The sequence below is a fragment of the Meles meles genome, chromosome 6 (assembly GCF_922984935.1).
Source record: "Meles meles chromosome 6, mMelMel3.1 paternal haplotype, whole genome shotgun sequence".
Classification (NCBI taxonomy): Eukaryota; Metazoa; Chordata; class Mammalia; order Carnivora; family Mustelidae; genus Meles; species Meles meles.
The window spans coordinates 70,371,732-70,396,490 of record NC_060071.1 but is presented as its reverse complement, the minus strand read 5'-3'; the positions used below and the strand labels follow the sequence as shown (position 1 = coordinate 70,396,490).

General features: G+C 38.7%; 1 long non-coding RNA gene across 1 annotated transcript in view; it reads right to left on the bottom strand.

Moving 5' to 3' along the window:
- Positions 1-24,759, bottom strand: part of LOC123944492 — a 277,478-nt gene that overhangs the window by 52,654 nt on the left and 200,065 nt on the right. Inside the window, exon 2 of the long non-coding RNA XR_006818796.1 lies at positions 8,176-8,256. This is a non-coding gene — a long non-coding RNA (uncharacterized LOC123944492). The remainder of the gene's footprint in view (positions 1-8,175; positions 8,257-24,759) is intronic.

Sequence of the window (24,759 nt, the reverse complement as noted above, 5' to 3'; positions counted from 1 at the left end):
GTTCTGCTGATAAAGGAATTTAAGGGGGTTCTTCTGATTAAAGATGAACCACTGGATTCTATAATGACAAAACTCAGAGGAAGCCAGCCCAGTCAGTGTAAGACCCCCTCACCGAAGACCACTGTTTGGCTCAAGTCAAGAGAGTATCTGTGCGTCTTGAATCATACAACTCTTGTGAAAGACAAATGTCTCCTCACCAACAGCCAAAGTGGCAACCTCAGAACTCTTCAAGCTCTTCGAAAGGTCTGCTTTGCCATCCTTGAATCTTGCAATCAACACTCTCCTTGCCCCAAACACTTACAGTGTCACCACAGTCTGTGAGAGCAGCAGGATAGCTATCACCAGGCCCCTGCATGTCAGTCACTGTCATCTCTTGTCCTTTCTTCTCTAACACCCATAGGATTTTGTTCACTACTTGTCCTGACTCTGGCCCCATACCTCTTGAAACCCTTTCCCTGAGCCCTCTGGGACATTAAGTCAAATAACCAGTAAGTCCACTAATTCTCAACTTCCTTTGGAAACTTCCCTTCCACTTTCTGCACTAGTTGAAATCTGGTTCTTCTCTATAACACTGATTCCACTAAAGCCCTTCCAAGAGGTAGCTTTTCCTCTCATAGATCCCTATAACCAAGGAGGCTGAAAGTATGTTAGGTGTCCTCCTTGCTCTTCATTACTGTACCTAGAACATTCTCTCTCCTTCATCTATAAAATTCCAGCTTTCATTTCCAAATCATCAGGCTATATCACCCTCCATCCCTGCCAGTGCTGCTTCTACCATTCTCCAGTTGTTTCCCCTCCATTAGCTGGATTTTTTTGTACCTGATTCATGATCACTCTCTAATACCTCTCCTATTTAATTTTTTTACATTTGCATATCCAATATGATGATCCTTCCAATATCTTATCCTCAGTTCCTGGACTTTCTCTCTTCCAAGATTTCATTAGCCATCCTTCCTAACCCACTCACTTACACAGTCTTACCTTTGACCTTGTTAGCTGTAACTGCAGCCCCTAAAAAAATCTCCATTTCAAATATTCCTTTCTCTGGTCATGACTGCTTATCTTTCCTGCTCATTGCTGTTAATATCTCAAATCCTACAATTTTGCAACCCCACCAGCACCTAAAGTCCCCTCTCTTAGTGTCCCTGGGTTTTCTCTCCCATGATATCTTCTCCTGTTTCCTTGCTAAGGAGATCATCATTATAATCATATCCAACTCCTTTTTTGCTTTGGTGAACTTTCCTGGTGGAATCATAAGCCTTATTAAAGTCACTCAGACAATCACTCAGTGCCCACATTCACGCATTCTGATATGCCTGATGTTTAGTAGATAATCAAATAAGAATTTCCGCATACTCTCACTATCACACCTGTGCCTATACTTAACCCTTCGATTACTGTGGATAAGTGGCCAACACTCTTAGTCAAGGCCAGCCTCTCCACTTAGGCACAGACCTTATCCTGCACTCTTACTAGAATTACTGCAGTGTGCTCCTAAGTCATTTCCCCACTTATACCTTGCCTGCCCACTCCAGGTGTTCCCTTCTACCATCCACTCTCAACATGGCAGCCAGATCCTCATAAAAGTATAAGTCAGATCAATCATGCCACTCCTTAATCCAAAACCTCCAAAGCCTTCCCATCTGAGTAAGAACCAAGTCTTCAGTGGAACCAGTTCTCTACATGATCTGGTTCCACATTGTCTCTCAGATCTCATCTCCTACTATCTCTCCCTTTTCCACTCCACCCTCAGTGGCTTCCTTGCTGCTTTACAAATATGCCAGGTACCCTTTTGTCTCAGAGCCTTTGCACTTGCTGTTTTCCCTGCCTAGGAAACTCTAGATATTAGCATGGTGTGCTTCCTCATTTCCTTCAAGTCTTGTTTCAGAAGGTCTCAAAAGTTCTATCTAGAAAATCTCTCCTAAGTCACTCTGTAATTTAACACTGTCCCACTCTGCCCTGAATACCTCTATTTTTTCTCGTTAGCACCTATCTATATATAAAATACATAAACATTACATCTTTTAGATCTGTATCTTGCTCAGTGCTCATTTTTTCCAGATAGATTTTTCTTTTCCAGGATTACTAGAAGGTAATCCAGGGAGGTAAGTGTTTTTATCTGTTGAATGTACTTCAGTATCCTCAGTACAATGCCTAGAAAGACCTACTTGGTGATCAATAATTATTTGTTCAATGAATGGATCAACAAATAAATGGGTGTATGAAGGACTAGGGAAAGAAAAAACAGAAAGTTATAATATTTTTCACATGGAAAATTAGTATTTAGAGATGGCTATTTTTGCTATGAAATCTCCTGTGTGGGAAGTCAGGATTTGGGGGGGATAATAGGATACAACAGTTGTCACAGTGGTGCAGTGACAATATTAATAATACAGCTCACTGAGCAACACAAAAACACCAAGATTAAAGTAAATCCTTGAATAATTCTAAAATTACCATGTTTAATCTTAGCAGTAACTGTCACTCCTTGAGGAAAGAGATATTTGGCAGATCTTGTCCTTTCTGTTTAACCTGCAAAAGTTTTACTTTTTATGATGTCTACTTCCTACTTTTTCAGACATTCCCCCCCCCCCCACACTAATATAAGCAGATAGAGTCTAAAAGCTGACACCCATGACCTAGAGGGAGGGTGTCAGAACATATCTCTTTGACTACTACTAGGATGTAATCATAGTATGCCTACACAATTTATGTTTCTCAGCTCCCCTTGCCCTCGACACTCCCAAACAAGCGGAATTTATGTTTTTAAGTTTCTAAAATGTTTTCCAGGATCATATTTGTGCCTTTATGATGTATGTTTATAATATATCTTTAGATAATTAATTAGAATTTTTTGCAGATAGTTGATAAGACAGCAGAGAACACATTATTAAAACGATTCCTCCCCTTCCCCCTCAATTCTAGAGAATCCTCCAGTGATATATAAAGATTGTCTTTTATCAGAGGCTCTCAATCTATTCCAATTTTCCATAAGTCACTGTGCTCTAATGACATTTTGTCAGATGCAAAACTTAAAAATAAAAGGAGAAAATTCACTTTTGACTTTATTACACCAAAAATGTCTGAATGATAGATGGGACCATTGCATATATGGTGGTGGTTTGGTTCCTATTGTTAGTCATGGGTTATTTTGATCCACTGCAAAGAAATAGTAGGTGACTAGACTAGAAGATACTTGTCGTTTTCTGGAGCTCAGTGAAATGCTAATCAAAGTAGCTGAGATTTTAGAGACCCTACTTGAATTTCTATCAATTTCCATCATTTCATGATCCCATTACCAGGAAGGTCTTAAGGATTCCTCTCTGCTGATTATATCTCATCTCCTATTTTTGCTTTGGGGAGAAGAAGAGGTCAATGATTGAAAAGAGACATTACCTTCTGAATTGGGAATACTGAAAATAATATATCCAGATCAGCTAGATCCCAAGAAAATTGTTTCACTGAGTTTTTAGTAGTATGGTCTGCTCTGATGATTAAAAACCACAGTTTTTAGACTAATTGGGTCAGTTACAAACACAAAAAAATCTGTATGGAGTATCCTGAAATAACATTTCCCATACTTAACTTTATTCCTATCTTATTTGTTACTCTTCCAGATTAGTTGCAGAATTTTGTAACCCAAAGAAAATTTAAACTAGATTCTAACATAAAGACAGAGTGAAACATACCCAAGCTTGAAGGATCATTAGTTACTTTTGTCCTCTTAGTAGAATAAATTAGTAGGAATGAGGATGGGTTTAATTAGTCAAAGAAGGTAAAAATGATGCTACCCTATAGCTAGAGGTCTTGGGACCAGGGAAGAGGATGATAGTGCATGTAGGTAAACAGCTTCACAACAAAGTTCACAGTGAATTTTGGATGATATGCAAATTTTATCCCTAAAAAAACTAAATGGGTAATAAACTTGGTTGGTATTTCATACGTCAGCCAATTTCTCTGACCCACATCCATTAGGTTAACATTCTTCTCTGGCACTCTGGATAAAAATTTGGACTACTATATTTAACTCCATCCATTATTAATAGTCCTTGATTGCTTCTAACATTACTAGATAAACTGGGAAATCTGGAAGATTTTCTGGAACATGTAATTGTTGGAATTCCCTGTTTATTACCTAGGTCAGGTTTTCTAATAATTATGGCTTTATTCTTTTTAACTTTAAATTCAATTTAATTGACATATAGTGTATTATTGGTTTCAGAGGTAATTTTGTGATTCATCAGTCGCATTTAACACCCAATGTTCATTCCATCAAGTCCCCTCTTTAATGCCCGTCACCTAGTTATCCCATCTCCCCACCAACCACCACTCCAGCAACCCTCAAGTTGTTTCCTATAGTTGAGTCTCTTATCGTTTGTGTCCTTCTGTTTTCGTTTTGTTTTTCCTTCCCTTCCCCTATGTTCATCTGTTTTTTTCTTTAAATTCCACATATGAGTGAAATAATAAATTTGTCCTTCTCTGACTGACCTATTTCAATTAGCATAAATGCTCTAGTTCCATCCATGTCACTGCAAATGGCAAGATCTCTTTCTTTTTGATGGACGAGTAATATTCCATTATATACACATTGCTGCTATAAACATTGGAGCACATGAACCCCTTCAAGTCATTATGTTTTTATCCTTTGGATAAATACCTAGTAGTGTAATTGCTAGGTCATTGGGTAGCTCTATTTTTAACTTTTTTTTTTTAAGATTTTATTTATTTATTTGACAGAGAGAGATCATAAGTAGGCAGAGAGGCAGACAGAGAGAGTGAGAGGGAAGCAGGCTCCCTGCTGAGCAGAGAACCCGATGCGGGACTCGATCCCAGGACCCTGAGATCATGACCCGAGCCGAAGGCAGCAGCTTAAACCACTGAGCCACCCAGCGCCCCTATTTTTAACTTTTTGAGGAGCCTCCATACTGTTTTCCAGAGTGGCTGCACCAGCTTGCATTCCCACTAACAGTGTAAGAGGCTTTCCCTTCCTTTCTCTACATCTTCACCAACATCTGTTGTTTCCTGAATTGTTCATTTTAGCCATTCTGCCTCTATGAGATGGTATCTCATTGTGGTTTTGATTTGTATTTCCTTCATTTATTATGGCTTTATTCCTAAGGACACGTGATTAACTGTTCTTTGCAGTGGCAAAGACTACAGTGTGTTCAAGCAAACTGTTTTTTGGCCCAAGACACTTCCCCACCCCCAATTCATATTGACTGTCTATATTTGTAGTGAAATGGAGTCAGAAAGTAAACTCAGGGCTATAGGGGTATATTTATCTTAGATATCAAACACTTAAAGCAGGATTTATGGAAGTCAAAGGCTGTGGGTCAATATCCAAAAAAAAGCTGCACTGTAAACAAGTAAAGGACTTTCTGAGGTGTGAAGGAGAGGAGAAAGGAGACTGGGAAGGGAAGGAGATGAGGATAAGGAGCAGGAAGATAAGCAGAAACTCTGGTTTAGTAAGAAAAAAAGTATATATCTGAAAAAAATTAGAGTGAGAGAGGTCTGGGAAAGACTTATTCACCTCAAGCATCAACCCTAGAGATCCTTTCTTCCCTACCCAGCTGACAGGAATGTATTGTAAATATTTTTTCATTCTCACCCATGCTGTCCTTTTGGAGTAATTTTAGGACACTGAAATTGGGGGTCAATGCATCATAACACCAGAGACTGGTTCAGATACAAGTCAGAGGCAGTTATAACAACTGACTTTTGTAGTTAACATAATTTAGAGAAAAAGCAAATATATTAGAGCTCAGAATAACTGTAAGACTTTGTTCAATGTGAAGGCATATATGATGACCTGTTAAGAAACTTTTTGACATAATTCTCAAATCAGACAAGTGTTATTAATAAGGAATCAACTTTCTAGCAATACTAAGTTCTGTTTAATGATTTTAAGTTTCTCAAAGTGTTTCCCATTTATTATTTTATCTTTTTATAAATCTACAGAGGAGTACAGTGAGTAATAACCTCATTTTACAGGTTAAAAACTAAGGCACAAGAGTTAAGTGATTAAGATTTCAGAGGCAAAAGAAAGAAAAACAAACAAACAACAAAAACAAAAAACTTCTCTAGCTAAGTCAACTATAATGTCGGGATTAGGATTTAGGTTCACTGGTTCCTAAATCATCCCTCTATTATACCAACCTGCATCTGTGTCTTCTTTCCCAAACAAGTCTGTCTGGTCAACAGTGTTCTCACTGTTGCAAAAGGATTCAGTACCGCCTGGTTCTGATTAGGAGCTCCAGAGATGAGGAGCTCCAAATCTACTTTCAAGAAAAACTTCCCATACCCCAAGGGACACAAATCAGTTCAGCATGATCTATTGGGTTTCCCTGGTAGGCTTTCACTCTTGATAACAGAAAACACAATTTGATATACAGAGCTCAGATGAAACTATGACTTCCATGGTCCAGAAGTAAGTGACCAGACAGCCTCCGTGGAGGTTTCTTGTTTCATTAAGGCCAATCATGTGCATGTTTCTTTCACTTTTGTTTTTCTCCTCAAACTGCCCAGCCTTGGGGATTTTAAAAAGCCCTGTTCAGTTTAACTCTGGCCCTTATGATATCTGAGATTTAATGACTTTCATTAGGATGTTATCTTGAATTCCATGTATATATGAGAAACCATGACTTATGTATGGGATTTAGAGTTTAGTGGAAGTTCCTAGAAAGCACATCTAAATCATGAAATAAAACATTAAACTCAAACACAAAGTAATTTAATTTCTAAAAGGAATGTGGTATTCAGATAAAAGAAACCATAATAGTACATTTATTTACTTTTATATGTACATTTATTTACTTATATGTATGAAAGTGTGAGGTTGTGCCATCATTTTCAGGTATCAATTTTAAGTAATGCATCTCCCAGGCTATTTAATAATCATTCTTCCATTGTTACATAAATAGATTATGTGAATACAAGCTGTTAAACTAAAAGTTACCACAATAATATAACTGAATAAAAGAGCAGGGAAATTTGAGAGGAATATACTCAGAAGACTAAATTTGAATACTGAATTGCCAAAATATATTCTTTGAAAATTCACAGATATAAGGCCATCTGTGATATAAAAAATGGACAAAGAAGTTGGTTAAGTCACAGTTTGTTCAATGTATCATGGACCTGCTACAGGGACACATAAAAATGGAGACCAAAACATATGTGGAAAATATACTAAAATCTTAGCCATCATAGAAATAAAAAATGCAGAATATAGTCTCACCCTATGAAGATCTGGCTCACCCTGAAGTTGGTAATGGAATGAATATTGTGACTAAATGTAACCTTTTCAGTTCAACAGTTCAGAGTCCAAAGAATCTATCTGGTGCATAGATGATCCTGTTGGACTCCAGTCAACCACGTCATGATACATTTTCTACTTTACATTTGAAATGTATCTAGACACTCTGTTCTATACCATAAAATATGGAACATGTAATATTTTATTCAGTATTTTATTTGATCTCAGATCTAAGAGTGTGTGTGTGACACATATATGTAAATACACACAAAGTGGAAGACTTCTCTTTTCAAAACAAACTTCTAATAACACAATTTACTATCCATCTGCCAACATCTTCATCATTATGATTGTCTTTAAGGAACATCATAGGGTTGTGCCTATGACATCAACAAGGATCCAGTATATCACCACACCATCAACATCAGGCAGTCTTCATTTTTATGCAATCACCTGATTGACTACCAATTTGATTCTTTTAGAAACCCAGTCTCTGGACCCATACTGAGTCTATGACTGAACCGTAAGGTATTGAAAACAGAATCACATCCCCTTTCCTTTTTCCCAATGATCTTAACTTTTGTGTTCCTTTGTGCCCTAATAATCATACCTCTTCTGAATAGAAACAGTTTCATTGTTCAAAATGGAAACCATTTCTCCCACTTGGTCCAATTGTACAGAAATTTTAAAAAAAATCTTGGTATTACTTAGTTTCCCTATTTTCACCAACCCAAAAAATTCTAAATTCAACATTTATGGACCATAGATTTTTCTTGTGTTTATTCTGGTTTTATACAAGGTAATGGAACAGAAACCCATATGGGTCAAAAAAATATTACATGTAAACAACTTCACTTTCATGCAAAAAGCCAGAACCAGTATTATTTAATGTCCTTCATTGTTATATCTTTAAATCTTACCTCTGCAGATAAATGTGAAAATCCTTAAATTGCTGGCCTCAGTGTTCCCATGTCAACTGGCATATGCTCAGATTGGTGATCCTGCCAAAAGTCACAGGAAAACGTTTATGAGACAGAGGTTGATGGATGATTATTTTAATCCTGCATGTCCAGCACTGCTGGCAAGTTTGGTTTATGAATGCCTGCTGCTGTTTTAATGATAAGACCTCTTAAACACAGCTGAGTGCAGTGCACCAATGGATTTTCTTTTTTTTCTTTTTTTCCCCTTCCCTAACTAGAAGACTGATTATTGATCTCCACCTGGATGTTCCTATTGAGAACATGCCATTCATAAGTGCAAGCAAAAAGAATAATGGTGCACACTGCATGGGTAGTTTTAATAACCCACAATAGGGACACAGTTTCCATGGAAAGGAAAGGAACAAATCCAGTCTTAATGAAGTATGTGTTTACATGACTGAAAAGTTTGTGGACATTCTATGGGCCAAGCATTGGATAGTCCAGAGCATCTGGGTTTTGAATGGGTGCCGCATCAGAGTGAGTATAGGACCCCAGGGATGTCCTATACTCCTACTCCAGGGAGGCTTCCAAGTTCTTCCTATCACTCTTAGAATAGAAGCTTTGCAGGTAAGAATGGACAGATCTGACTACACTACTTAACTAGAGGGATTTGAAACCAGAAGTGGCTATACAGAAACAGAAAGGATATGAGTCTAGTGGGAAACTCGAGAATCCAAAACCTGAATACAGGAGGGTGAAAAGTAGACACACGAACATCTCTAGGGACCCCCTGAAGCTGCTTGAAAAACCAGAGAAGCCTTAGGTCAGAATGGATTGTCCACTGGGCTTAACCCAAAGCCTGTGACCCTCAACTGACTAGGATCTTTCACACACACTTGGGGGTTCCAGGTCTTTCGCTGGTGGGAGGGTAACTGAGGCATGTTTTCAAATGCGTCTGAGTAACTCTGTAGCCTGATTCAGAGTAAGAGATATCCATTCACTTGTTTACCAAACATTTGTTTCTTTCACTTTCAGAGCCAAGGTATTTTAAAGTTAGAAAATGTCAAACATAGTAATACTTCCATGGGTTTTTATTCTACCAGGGTATGAGTCTGCGTGTTAGTTTGTTTAATGCTAAGAGGAGACATAAATTTTATGTTCATCGTTTGCTAAAGTAATTTTTGCAACTATACACCTGATATTTTTATATTAAAAAAAAGGAGAACTATGGAAGTAACTCTTCGATGGCAAGAATATATGCAATTGTGAAGATAAAAATGAGTATATAAACTAAGGAAGCTCCCTTCTGATTAGGGCCACAGAGAAGTCTCTATACCCTGCACAGTGCCTATCATGGCATTATCCATAGCACAGCCCCTCATCTCCATGTATTTCAATTGAGGGGGGAAAAAGTATTTTGTTGGAAAAATGCAAGATTACCAACTTTAGCAAAATACACTTACGTTTTTCAAATATGCTTTCTGAATTCTGTACTACCCTAACATTTTAAACGCCAAAGAGTCATTTAGGGTAGAATGAGCACTAGAACCATATTATTAAAGATGAAAATGTTTGGGCAAGCATTGAGGAGGCAATTCTTGAATGTGAATGTGCATAAGAAGTACTCAGAGGTTTATAAAAATAAAGATTTGGTCCTAGTTCCTAAAGATTCTGAATCAAGAGATCAAGCATAGGGTCCAGAACTATATATTTTCAAGGAAGACAGATCACCCTAATACACCTACCCAAAGATTCAGTTTGAGACCAATTTCAGACCCAGTTAATGAGAAAAACTTTTCTCTTTACCAGCTCCTTCTTGTGTTTTCTGGCTATGGCTGAGATAAGCCAAACATTGAATTTAGCAAAAGTATATGTAAGAGGAACAACAGCTGTGATATTTAAAAAGGGAATTGGCTTTTTAAAAAATCAGACACTGCCAACAACAAAACAGGTAAGACTTATTTGGAGAGAGCTATAAACCCAAACTTGTTCCAGTTGTGTTGAGGCGGTTTCGGCACAAATGAAGTTATAAAACAAAAAAACAAAAACAAAAAAAAAAAAACAAAAAAAAAGAAAGAAAAGAAAAAAGAAAGAAAGAAAGAAAATAAATTTTTTTAAAAAGCCAAAGCCACACTTTCTTTCACATGAAACTACGTTGCTTTTTAACAGCTGATTCCAACATCTACTTTGAGTCATACAGCACAGCATGAAGGGTTTTCGCCTGGAATCACCACAACTTGCCTACTTAAATAATTTGCAAATGTTAAGTGTTCCCCTATGAGGCATTTGCCCTCATCCCATCCCTTACTCCCAGAAGGTCTACAGCTGTCATGGTATTTTTAAAGTTGGACACCGACTCATAAGGTTAAGAACCTTTGGATTGGTGGCCTCAGGATGTTGGTTCTAATCCTAGCTCTGCTTCTAACACTTTTTGTGGCTTTCAGCAGTAGACTTCACCTCTCTACTCATCTGTAAAATGAGAAAGCTGAACTAGAAAAATCTAAGTATTATTCTGGCTCCTCAGTTCTAGGAAATGCTGATAAAATGGCAACAACTGGGAGGACTGACATGGAAGGTATATTGCCATGTCCATTGGCTCAATCTCCTTATTTATGTGAGAGAAAAATAAAGCCTAGAAAGGTTTTCATAAAACACTTTATGGTAAAAGATCAAGAATTGAATGCAGAATTTTAGCTTCATACATCAATTTACTTTTATTCTAATACAAGAAAAGTTTAAAAAGCTGAATTCCCAGCTCACAGTTTTACTCATTGACCAAGGGAGCATTTCAAGCAGGATTTTCCTTTCTTGGCTGGGAGAGGGGTACAATGTGTCCTTTGGGGTTCTCTCCCAGATTTTCACAGGGAGAGAACATATGCTCAGGTCCCCAGAGACTTGTGCTCCCACACTCACAGCTGTAGGACAGACAAGAAAAAGATGTCTACAAGCTTAAAAAAAAATAATCAGCATTTGCAAAAGTGCTCCGGGGTATCTTCAGGAAGTGTTCCAGGAGACTTGCTATTATACAATGATTACTAGATTCTCTTCTTCTGGATCCTACTCCACATTCAGGCATTAATATTTTAGGTACATCCCTGATACTCATTTACTCATCCAAAGTTCAATTATCAGCAAGTATGCCTGGCAATGACAGACCAAGTCCTTGCTCTCATGCAGATTATTGACCAGCAAGGAAATGTGCCTCTTGGAAGGTCTGCTGCACTCCTGCCAGCGTGGACTAAGGGCCAGGGAGAAGTACCGCCTTCCCAAGGGAAAAACTCATGCTTCCTGTAAGTTGCCCTTTTTCAAGTTTACAAACACAGCTCAGGAGAATCTCTATTACCTTGGTGTGAATCAGTTGATCCAAACAGTTTTTGTTGAACCTAATAAAGCATTAGACTCTCTATGTCTTTCCTCCTTCTGTCAATACCCAATTGCTTATCATAATCGTACTTATTCAATAATACCTAGATCAAATTCTCCCTGTTCAATCACTATGACTTTATCCCACCTACCTAAGAACGTGCAGAACAACCTCATTTATTCCTCTCACACAGCACTTGATAGGTAGGAATTCTAGAACTTCACTACTGTACAGGAATTATAAGTCATTGAGTTTAACTTCATTTTATGCATGGGAAAGAGTGGTCTAGAAAGCCAAAGTTGCAGAATAACTGTTAATGAATTATTACAAATCAAAGGGAAAGAACAGGAGAGCAAAAAAGCATTTGCTCTGCACTAGTGTTCTTTGGAAGATATTTTAAGTACATTATTTTAACTGATTCTCAGAAAAATCTTGCTCAGTATATTTATCATATATATTTATATATAGATAACATTTTATATTGTTATTAAATAATTAATAAGTAATTAAAATTATAATACATATTATATTATATTATATATATTATCATTTACAGTTACAGTAAGCAAGTATCAGAGTGAATAAATAACATAAGCCAGGCCAAACAACTGCAGGCGATAGCTGGGAGAAGTGGGGTTCCAACACAGCTCTGCCTGAGGATACCAGACGTGCCAGAGGCAGTTCTTATCCACCAGTTCCCTCTACTTCCACATGGGAGTCACACACAGGAGAAGTCAAAGGACAGAAATTCACTGAGAAAGGGGATTTGGGCAGCCACGGCAATAAACCCCAGGTCCCCAACAACGTGGTCAAGGACCTGCTTCTGAGACCAGTTCCCCAGAGGATGAAAAAAGGCATGAAAGTGCCACCTTTGTGGGAAAGGAAGTCATGAAGACTGGCGGAATTTGCAAGTATCTGAGCTTTTGGCTGCTTAGCCATCAGATGGGCATTGGTAATCACGTTCTAACTTTAAGCTCCAGGAATGACAATAGTGGAAATTGTAAAATGTAAAATCTGCAAGTCTCCCCCTTGTTCACACTACTCTCAGAGGATGTCCTGATCCTTATTTCAAAGTTTATCCATCTTATACACACAGCAGGTATTTGGCAACTTTGCAAACCAAAAGGTAGACAGGAATGGGACATGATGGGTGAATGCAGCTGTTCCTCTAAGGAACAGTAACATTCTGTATCTATTTCAAATGGACCTTTCCTAAATTTTCTGCAATGACGGCCCAAGTACCATTAAAATAATGACAGTAACCACACTTTCTGGGTATTTAGAATTTTTCACTTTACCAAGTATCTTTATTTTTTTTTTCAAATTTTTATTTATTTATTTTTTCCACATAACAGTATTCATTGTTTTTGCACAACACCCAGTGCTCCATGCAATACGTGCCCTCCCTATTACCCACCACCTGGTTCCCCCAAGTATCTTTACATACACTGTTAATATCCACAAAAACTAAAGTTATCATTCATCTAATTTTTATTTATTTACATTTTTGAACCATTTTTTTAACTAAGGAAACTGAAATTCAATGAAGTGTTTAAGATACATGTAACAAAGTAAAAACAATCAAAGTTGAAGTTATTGAGGTCTTGCTATGGGCCATACACTATTGCAAAGGCTATGTAAATTTGCATACTTAATCTGCATAACTACTGCATGAAGTAGGCATTATCACCTTCATACAAATGAATAAACCCAAGGATTAAAGTGGGTAAAATGACTCGCCTAAATCATACAGCAAGTTAGTATCAGAGCAGGATTCAAAACCAGACTTAAATCAAAACCCACATTCTCAAATCCGGCCTCGAGTCTTTAAATAAAGTAATATGATTTCCAGAACTGTCCTCATTGCCAGAGCATCTGGACTCCTTAGCCTGCCATGCCCTGCCTTTTATGACATTTTGAGGCCCCTGTATTACACTCTGAAATATAGGAAAGTTCAAGTTATTGAACACTTCTGTCAAAATTTGTTAGTACCACTCTCCATAATCTGGTAGTTTGGGCAAAATGATCTATGTCAACTAACGCAGGTACTTGACTTTGTTTTCCTTGTTGTGTTTGTGTAGACTGAGCTTTGTTGCTTTTCTCACTTTCTCCTGTAACCAGAGATGGTTACCTGCCTACGTATGTGCAGAGCTGTATATAACACGTAATGTACATGTTCAAAAAAACCTTTTCCATACTTCTTTCGTGGGTTCAGAAAAAGGAAACTGAAGAACTGTGAAGAGAAGATAGTTAAGAAAGGATATGTTAAAGCTCTCTTCCTTTCCAAGAGCAGGGTCCCCTTGCATATGGCGCCTGTGTGAATGAAAACGTGGTGTGTTCTTGGGAAGCGCTGCAGGGCATGTGTCTCTGCATACATATGCATAATGTCCTTTTCACACTTTGGAGTTACCAGATGCTGGTTCTGCTGCAAGGGGTCTGGCAACCCACTTGAAATCATGAGGATTCATAACTCATTTATGCACGCTGCAGAACCCCTCTAGATGACATCCCTGCTCTAAAGAATGATTGAGAGAAAGATGTAATAGACCTGAAAATGAAAATGAAATATTAGCAGCCGCAGAGTTTATGTGAGGCATTCTGGGTAGATGAGGGAATTATGCAAGTCAGAAGAAGAGCCCTTAGGCAAAAGAAGAAGCAAAAACAAAAGTAGTAAGAATGTCTAGGTGTCAAGGACTAATTCGTTGCTATGGGAAAGGCCCTGAGGCACTGATCACTGTATAAGCAGGTAAGCAACCCTAGACCTTGGACTCTCTGGGCTAGCAAAGGCTGGGTAAAACTCCTTCTTCACACCTGACCTCTAAAATTCCTTAACCCTCTGAAGAAGTGTGTGAAGGCTGGGGGTGCATAGTTACGATGGACTGAGGCTCTGCCTTGACGTGGGACTCTATGGTCTGATCCTGCTTTCCTGGCACCATCCTCCTCCAGTTCAATCATTTCCCATTGATTCTCAAAATTTTCTTCTGAGACACCAATTTCTTGCCATTTCTCTCAACTCCTTCACACCTCCTCCCTACCAACAACACCTTACTCCAGGATGAGATTCCTGCTCCTAGAAGAGAATACAAAGTCCTTTATAAACACTTCTCTCCCCCAGGAGCTTCTTACATCTTCTAAAACACTTGCAGTTTACTGTGCCTTTGCTCTGCTTGTCCCCTCTTCCTTTCTCACTTCTCCACTAGGCAAATTTCCTACTCATTCTCTTAAGAAACAGCTGCCACATAAGCAGCTGGCTGAAGACTTATTCAAACTCCAGGAAAGAGCTGATTATTCCTTCTGCTATATTCTCATAACACTGCACACATCTTTACTTGACCACTTAGCACTCACTACTGGAATTGTAGCTTACATGTTTTAGCCCGCACAAAACTATGAATTTCTGGAGGGCAAGAACAATGCCTATAAATATACCTTTTTATCCTCTATACTAAGCAAAATACCCAAGATATATTAGCTTAATAAATACATGTTGATTAAAAAAATGAATGAACGACTCCCTCATTTCCCTCTCATATGCTTCTAGCAAATTAGAATGATTCTCCATCATTCTTTGGCATACTGTAGTAGTGATATCAGAGGGGGGAAAAAAAAAGCTATCTCTGGAAGGCAACAGATCAGGGTACTGGCCTGGCATCTTTGTCCTGAAACCCATCCCTTTACCAATTTGTTCTTTACTATAAAGGATACCCCTCTGTTATAATGCTAGGGCTTTCTCATGTCACAGGATTAAAGCTCTCAAGAGAGAAGTAGTGTTATATGCTGCAAAGAGTTTAGGTTTTGTAATAAGATGGTCCTTGGCTCAAATCCAGGTGTAGCCTCTGGTAGTAATGGGAGCTAGAGCAAGTTTCAGAATCCAGCTGAATTATAGGTCCCTCCTCAGTAAAATGAGGATGAATACCTACCCTATAAGGCTATTATCAGGATCAGAACATAGGTCATTGTAGGTTCTCATAAATGAAAACATTTCTTACATCTTCAACCACAATCCCTCCACTTCTGAGTGCTCACAAAGTTCTTTTTTTCTTCTAGAATAGGGATTATCCTTGTTGGGGATGGTTAGAAGATGGTTTATATACCAGAATCACCTAGGGTGATTTTCCAGGTAACACCCCCGTGTTCTTTCTAAAAACACTAATCTAGTGTAGTAGGACTGTTGCAGAGTCATGTATATTTTATTTCTCAAAGTTATCATACAGAAAGGAAGTTGAGACTAACATAACAAAATTTTAAAAAATGTAATGTTTGAGAATAAAAAGAATAATGGCAATAATGAAATATAACCAAAAAGAAAGAAAGATAGGTTGAGAATCACTTCTCTAGTCTTGCTCTTTATTTTCAGTCATAATTCTAACTGGGACCCTAAACCTCTCACCCTAAAATTGATATAATAGCTTCCTAGCTGCCCTTCCTATTTAGGGGTTTTCCTCTTGTCAATCTATCCTATAGGTAATAGCAGAAATCCTCTGTCAAACTCCATAAGGGCAGAGCAATCTTCTGATGAAATGAACACTCAATAGTCCCCACTAGGAGAACATGCCACCTTTCCCCGAAGCTCTTTCACACCCTTATGCTCTTGCTTCGAACTGGAGAGTCCTTTCCTTCCCTTCTAGTTTCTATCCCAGCCCAACCCATATAGCCAAAGAATTTCTACACATGGTTCAAGACAAACTCAGGTAAAGCTAACCATTCCCTCCATTGTGCTACCACTGGACCGAGCTCACCTCTATTATTGCATTCATCATATACGGTTACAAGTTATTAGTTTACCAGCCTTTCTGCTGTACTAGGTTGTGAATTCTTTAAAGGAAGAAACAGTGTCTTAATTATTCATGTATCTCCCCATCAAGTACATACTCACTAAATTTTTATTGAATTGGACTGAACTGAGATGAAGCCCATCCAGCATTTAATTTGCTACTGCCACCTCCTAGGATGGGTGTATCTGTGTGTGCACAGTATGTACTTTTGAAGCTCTCTCATCACTTTCACATTTTTTCCCATAGGCCCTTTTCAGACAAAGATTGTGCAAGGAAGAGAGTTGCACGTCTACCAGTCAAGTTCATTTCAGACCCCAGGGAAGCTGGGCAAGCTCTCTAGACAACACACGGATTGTGAAAAACAGCTTTTGTTAAAACACCTTGTTGCTTCCTATTCATTAAATTCAAATTCCCTCCAGTGGACTGCAAGATGGTACTGCCAACATGACGGAAAGTGCGCCCAGTCGAACTGCCTGGACTAGCCTAGAAAGCATAACTGCTTCTTTTTGTGATGGTCCTGTGAACAGAACAAGTTTCTGTGCCTACATGTCTCTCTCTCTCTAGGGGGTGATACTGCTGCAGGCTGGTAGCACTCTGGTATATTTCTTCTGGGATGGACGTATTAGGCCTCTTGGAATCCCAAGAGTTGTTGGCTTATTCCTCCATTCAGTGTTCATTCATTCATTCGTCAAACATTTCTTCACCCTCTTTCCTTACATCAAGTGTTATGGTAAGTCCTAGGGAAATAAAGATGCATAAGAAAAAGTTTGGTGCACAATGAAATCACTCAGGATGGGGAGAAAATAGAACATAAACAAATAATGACACTATAATAAGACAAGTGGAAAACAGATATACGTGCATAATGTCAGAGGTGCCCAATGGAAGCAGATAAAAAGAGGCTGATATCTTTTTGCATGTGTTAGCTTTGCAGGAAACCTGAAAGCACCCAACACAGAAATCTCACTCTGGCCCCAAATATCCCCCATGAGCCCAAAGACAATGGAGAAAAATTGTTAACCCTATCACAAAAATTATTGCTGTAGTTACCTGGGTGGCTCCAAGAACACAAATTTCCCCTCTGAGAAGCCCATCAGCAGAGGGGCTATAGTGTGCTAATAGAATAGTGTTGCTGTCTCATCATAGTATCTTAAAATCTCTGTTCTCCAACATAGGTAACACCCTGACTTTGACCAAGTATAAGATACGGTAAATCTGAGAAGGAAATAAAGATAATGGCGCCCCACAAGTACTTATTTAAATGTAGATTACTTACAACTAAATAACATTGCAGTTCTGCAGTGGTATCACCCACATTTCATAATTTCAATTGAACAGATCTTAAACATTTTCATTATCATAAAAAAGTTCTATTGGACCATGCTGCTCTAGAAGATAATCTGAAATTTGTATTCATTGATTCAATTATTTTATAATTTTCTGACTTGCTTACTTTGTAAAAGACTCATTTCTGGCTTCTGGAGAAGGCAGAGATTAAAAGTAAAATCTACCTATTCTTGAAGGGCTCGCAGTCTGGTGGGATGACAAATATTTTCAAAAAGGAAAAAAGCCGGACATCGAATAATGGATGGTATGAGTGCATGGAGATAAAACAGCCTAATATATGCTATTAAAAGTAAGAGAGGTCGGGGCGCCTGGGTGGCTCAGTGGGTTAAGCCACTGCCTTCAGCTCAGGTCATGATCCCAGGGTCCTGGGATCGAGCCCCGCATCAGGCTCTCTGCTCAGCGGGGAGCCTGCTTCCCTTCCTCTCTCTCTGCCTGCTTCTCTGCCTACTTGTGATCTCTGTCTGTCAAATGAATAAATAAAAAAATCTTTAAAAAAAAAAAAAAGTAAGAGAGGACCCCAAAGGAGAGGTGACACGTGATTCTTGAAGAGTGAGTCGTTACTTTCCTAATTTACCAGTGGACAGGGCACTAGAGAAGGGGAGAACGCTACATGCAGAATCGCAGGATGTAGAAGAGCTTAGAACCCTACAAGACATTTAGCATTCCTAGAGTGGAGTGTAAACTTCTGCGAAGATGGTGAGAATAGGCTGGCAAAGTGGGTGCCACAGTGTGCTGAAGGCTATTGGGTGAGCAGGCGGTGGGATGCAGGGAGGTTACAAATTATAACACAGTGATGAATAACACTGACATTATCCAAAACTAGGTCTCTCCTCAAAATTTGCTACTGTTAGCTTTACTATCTTGGCAAATTTTAAAATCTCTCGGAATCCCATTGTTCTCACCTGCACAGCGATGTTTATAACCCTGCCAACCTTTTACGATTTTTGTGTAGGTTAAATGAGACCATTGCTTGTCACAATGCCTGGCACGTGTTAAAACGTCAAAAATGAAAGTTATTGTAATTTATAAAAGGAATGTGGGATTAGGAAAGGATTTGAGCAGAAGAATGAAATGATTATATTGTATACAGAAATAAGACACAAGACAATTCCCTATGTCAATAATAATAATAAAACAATAGCTAATATTTGCAGAGTATTTACTAAGCATCAGGCATGATTCCAAGAGCTTTAAATACGCTAATCGTTTAATCCTCTCAACAACCCTATGAGGTAGGCTACCATTACTATCTCCCTTTTACACATGAGGAAATGAAGGCACAAATAAGTTAAATAATTTGTCTCACTACTAATAAAGGACAGAATGGGATTCAAACCCATAAAGCCAGCTCTTGAATCTCTATCCTTGGCCTCCAGGCTATTCTGCCTCTGTTACAAATTCTTTGACAAAAGTCTGTCTGATTTTATATTGGATTATTTCCCACCACAGCATGGCTTCCAAATAATTTTATGTAAGTACGGATCTTCAAAACAACATTCTCACACCATGAAAGCTAGTAAGCCAGTATGTGCACTACAGAACTAGTCCATAGAAGGTCATCTAGATAGAAACGGGACAAATGCTGGATAAATTGTGTATCATTAGAAAGGTAGGTTCAAAGCTTCCTTGATAATCCAGACATGGTTGTAATTCCAGAGATTCCTCAACAATAGAAGCCGATAACAACCTCTCAAAGAACTCTGCTTCTTCTCGAAAAAATGGGGCTAATGTGTGCCTCATAGGTTTGTAAGAAATATTAAATAAGAGAATGGATAGAAAGGATTCTGCACAGTTTGTAGCACCTAGAAGGTGTTCACTGAGAAGTATCTTTTGAGGTTACAGTTTTTGTTCTTTTAATTAAAGCATCATTGTCCAATATGCCATTATCCATTGCTGAGTCGAAAAACCTTGCTCAGGACTCACTGGAACTCCATTAAACATATTATGGATGGAAGGGAGGGTATCATAGGTATGAAATGCTTCAAAACAAACACATCCCAGTCTATGACCTAAATTCCAACTCTCCTTATTTAAGAACTTTTCTGACTAAATTTCAAAAATATCTCCCTGTTTTTACCTCAGTCTGGGCCCAGATGAGCCTAACAAATTGATGTTTTTATTGACTGACCTCACTAAAGGCCTCATCTCTCAAGGAAGTTCTTCCAAATGTCTTTTCTTCTGATAGTCTGTCCTTTAGTTTGATGTCTATCCTCAGGTAATTCCACTTTAATGAGTGAGATAACATAATTATCCTTCAAATTTGTTCCACACCTTTAGAGCAGCCTCTCCCCAAGGACCCTGGGCCAGCACAACCATGCTTTCCCCAGCATAAGACACTGGGTCTCAGCCCTAGGCAAGGGAGCATGTTCTTTCCTGCTGATGATGGTGAGTAATAATTATGGAAGCACAGATCCTCAAACCACAAATACCCTATTTTTGGTCTTACAATGTGGTGGAATCTGAAAGTAGATCTAGGGCATCAGCCAGGGAGCCAGAGGAGTTGAAGTCTAGGAGGCCATGATTTGGGAAGAAAAGATAATTAGTTCCCAGGTGGCTGATATATAGTTCCCAGGCCCTGAGTTGAGTGAAATTTTTGGAGAGAGTCAACAGGATGGTGGCTGGTAGGAGAATCAGTAAGTTGAATGTTGCTTTGGCACTAGATTAAAAGCAGATTGTTGTGAGCTGAGTTGTCATGGGAATCTCACTGGACTAGAAAGCTCACTGTGGGTTTGTGGCCTAGAATAACCAGCTATGTGACCTTGAGCAAATCACTTAACCTCTTCCAGTCTTTGTTGTTTTTTTCTTCATTAAAATGCAGATAATAATAGAAAATAATAAAAATAGCAAACAGTTTTTTGTTTTTAACTGAGAAAAAATACAATAGTTTAGATTTTTACAAGTGAATATAAATTTACAGAATACTCACGTAAAGAATTTATGTGAAAGCACTTGGCAAGACTTGTGACTCACAAATGTTAACTAAAGCATAGTCATATCAGTCTTTCAGTGGTGCATTCTAACAACTATTTTTAAGGCACAAAGAGGGTAAGTTCTTGACCAAGGTTTTGCTAGTGACAAGTTTATCCAGACAGTGTGGCTCCTGAGCCAAGGACCCCAAACACTCTATAGAGGAGGGCCCTATATTCACGGTAGCTTATCTGAGTTGCAAAGGCAAAAGTATCAGGTTGGTTCCTGTGAGACTGATGACAGCTATTCAGAGCCATCAGCTGACTTCAGGACTCCCACAGCAATGGCCATGGCACCACCCAATACTACTCCCTTGCTCTCACTTTCCAGTCTTCATACCCTTCCCCATACCCTTCCCTCTAAAATTACAATGTCTTCCCTCTTCTGTGCCAAGCCACATATGTCTCCATTCTTTTAAAATTCTCAGCTGAAGGCTCAGAGTCATGGGGAACGGGGATTAGAATGGTTTTCATCAGGCTTTCAGGGTATTTAAGAAGTGAAACAACAATAAACCCTTGTTCATCTTATTGGCATAGACGCAAACTCTGGGACCCTTGGTCCTACTCTGAAGACTCACCAAAGACAAGCAGAAGTTCAGGAATTTATAGCCTGAAAAGTGAGGCATCTATGACTTTAGATGGTTTGAAAGGGTATCTTATTTGATAGCAGCCAATAAAGCAAGAGACAGTGCCAGATCAGATAAGAAGAAAGAACATCTCCGGCCAGAATTAAAAGGCTATTTTGGGATATGTCAAAAGGAGTAAAGCTAGATTGAAAATGACTGCAAAGGTGATTAAATAGGTGAGAACAAAGAGAACACTTCCTGAGTTCTGGCTAAGAAGGGAACAATTCTTAATCATCTTTTAATTGTACTTCATAATTAGCCAAGTCACAAATGCCATGGCTGGGATTAGAAGATTTTTCATAAGGCAGAAACTGTTCTGGATTTTTGCTAGGGAACATGCTGGGGGTTGGGAGATGGTGTGGGTGCTGAAGGAAAGGCTTTCAATTTGTGTAGTGATTTGAGAAACTAGGTTTTATAAGCATATTTGTTCATAAAGCACATTTTGAAAGATACTGTTGTTCTATTTTTGCCTTTTTTTCTCTTTCCAAAGGAAATGAAAAACAGCAATGGAAATTTTTCCAGAGGAACAAAATCTCAGCAAACAGTGAAGCAAATAGCCACTGGAAATGGCTTATGAAGCTCCTAGAGATAATGGATATATGATATCATAGTTATGTTACAACATCTTCAGTGACAAGCGGTAAAGAGGAAGAAAATGCTGAAGTTACATCTGACTGAGTTATTCCACACTAAATATTTTTAATTGGTATCACAGAAGGCATGGGAAACAGGTTAATTACTTATAGGAATAAAACAATAAAATCACCTCTAATAGGCATGCATATAATATATCAATGTATAATTTCTGCTGGGAAAACAAATGCTTTCCAAGTTAGAGTGAGTTAAGAAAAGTCTGTGTGTAAAATAATAACACTTCTGAGTAGCTTGCTGGTTACATATTCATTCATTCTTTGAATATTTATCTAACACCTATGATGTATAAGACACTCTGCTCATGAATTGCAAAAACAAATTAAAATGCATGATCTGCCCTCATGAAGCTTGAAATCTTGGCAGAAAAACAAACTTTTCCCCCTCCTCAACACCCTCCATTCTCTGTCTTTGTGATTTCATTTGGTTTCGAGCTTTGAATAACTTCTCCATGCAGACAAATATCTGAATGGTATCTCTAGCTGACCTACAAATGAGCAAGACCCATGTACCCAAGTAAGCCCAAGCAGGCCTGTTGATCGTCCACACAGAAGTCTATGAGGGCCCTCCAAACAAATATGTCCAAATTCGAGCTGGCCATTTCTCCCATTCCTGCCTCAGTCTTTCACTAACCTCTACTAGTTGTTCAAGACCATCAACAGAAAAGCTGATATGTCAGAGAAACAGGATGTAGGAATAGACCCTGAAGGCCCACACTTGGTTTAATGCTCTGCTATCACTGTCCCAAGATTCTTAATCATTTTATCTTTCAACTTGCGTTTTGCATGGGAAGTCCAATGAGGCAATGGAGTACGTGTATAAGGAGAGAAGACAACCAGATGAAAGGAAAACCTTGATGTTTTAGTATCATTACTGGCACTTTTTCCTGTTTTTCAAACAGAGCCCCCACATTTTCATTTTGCACTGGGGCCTATAAACTGAGTAGCTGACCCTGTGTATGAATATTACACATACCAGATTCAGGCAGGGTGGTCTTTCCTCACGTCTGTGCTCTATCCTAGATGTGCTGCCCTGCCCCCTTCCTTCCCCCTTGCTTCTTGTTGCGGGTTTTAAATTGTCTGAGCATCAACATTTTGTTCTCTGTTCCATCACCTCTGGGACAGCTTGCCTGGCAATGGACTTGGAAGCTATCACTGTCATTGCGATGCTACTCAATGGTTTCTTGTTCTTTCAAAAGGATGTGCTCCTTTGTACCATGTAACAGTCAACAAAATATCTTTCTGACAATCCATGGAACATTTAAAAAACAAGAAGAGGCATCATGAACCTCTTATCACAGCTCTCTGCTTTGAAAACCAGGGTTTGCGCCACAGGATTTGACTATTTCGTTTGACTTCTCCATTGACAAAGCCAATGAAGATTTGCATCTTAAATTTCACAACTTTCCAACAACATTTTAAAACTCTCACTCCCCAAAAGCAGAAATGTTTCTGAAATCCCAAGAGTACTCTTTGAAGAAAATCTCTTCCCCCTCACAGTGCTTAGTAGAACAATGTCGTTTAATATATTTTCCAAAGTACAACTAATTGAAGCACTTTGTCTTTCTTAGTTTCCCACATTTCAAAATACATATTATGTATGTAACTTTATAAATCAGGTATACTGTAATGCCTTACCTGTATGTATTTGGGAATTTCATCATTTCTCAGTTTAAAAAAAAAAGTCAAGGAAAGCTACAAATTTGGGGGCCATAACATCTCTGAAAAACATATCTGTAAGACCACAGTGATCTTAATGAGGTTTGCTTTGGTCAAAGATGGCAACAGGGAAGTAGTGAAAGATTACCTTTTCCTTCACTTAAAAAAATAGGCATCATAGGTTGCCACTTCACAGTAATGTCTTAATATTCTCTCATTTAATTATGTAAATCATCAAAGAAGGCTGCTGTTTATGGTAATTTGTATGTGTGGAGATCCGCTTCCCAAGGTAAGCTAATTTAAATCAAATTATAACTAAGGGAGATTTACCACTTGTTGATTCAGACAATCATTTATAACTCCACCAAACCACTAGCGAAGAAGGCAGGATTTGAAAAATGAGGTGAAACAGTGGTGATCCCGCTGTGAAAGGAATCAGCTGAAATGCTAGGGTAGGATTTAGTATTCTTATTGATGTCAGCAAGAACTGAAGGCAGCCTCTTTTGTGAGGGAAGTGATTAGTGAATACCGTTGACCCTCACTACCTCCACATTCAAGCCTTCCTTTACACATTAAGTTAAAGGCTGTTCTCCCCAACTAATTCACCACTCTCTTTTGATACAAAGCCAGCCCTCTTCACAATCTGCCTGCATTCTAGTTGCATAGTTGTACCAAGTGCTGAATGTAACAGAGAAAAGACCATTGTGAACCGCTGAAGTGTTCATGTGTCCCCAGCTCCTTTCTTTTTTTTTTTTTTTTTTTAACCATTAAAGTTACTCCATTTCAGTTTGAGAAACTAAGCATGTACAAATTCATTCTTTGTTTTAGGGGCACATGTGTTACAGTGAATCCCTCCTTAGCTAACGCAATTGGCCATGTTTGTCTCTGAGAGACCAAGAAAGGTACACCTCCTCTTGGATGCAGACACAGGTGTCTGTGACAATGGCCACAACTTGGATTTGGCAACAAGGAGGATGTAAGTATAGAAAACTGATTAAGAAAGCAGGCTTAAGGGGCGCCTGGGTGGTTCAGTGGGTTAAAGCCTCTGCCTTCGGCTCGGGTCATGATTCCAGGGTCCTGAGATCAAGCCCCACATTGGGCTCTCTGCTCAGCAGGGAGCCTGCTTCCCCCCCTCTCTCTGCCTGCCTCTCTGCCTTCTTGTGATTTCTGTCTGTCAAATAAATAAAATCTTTAAAA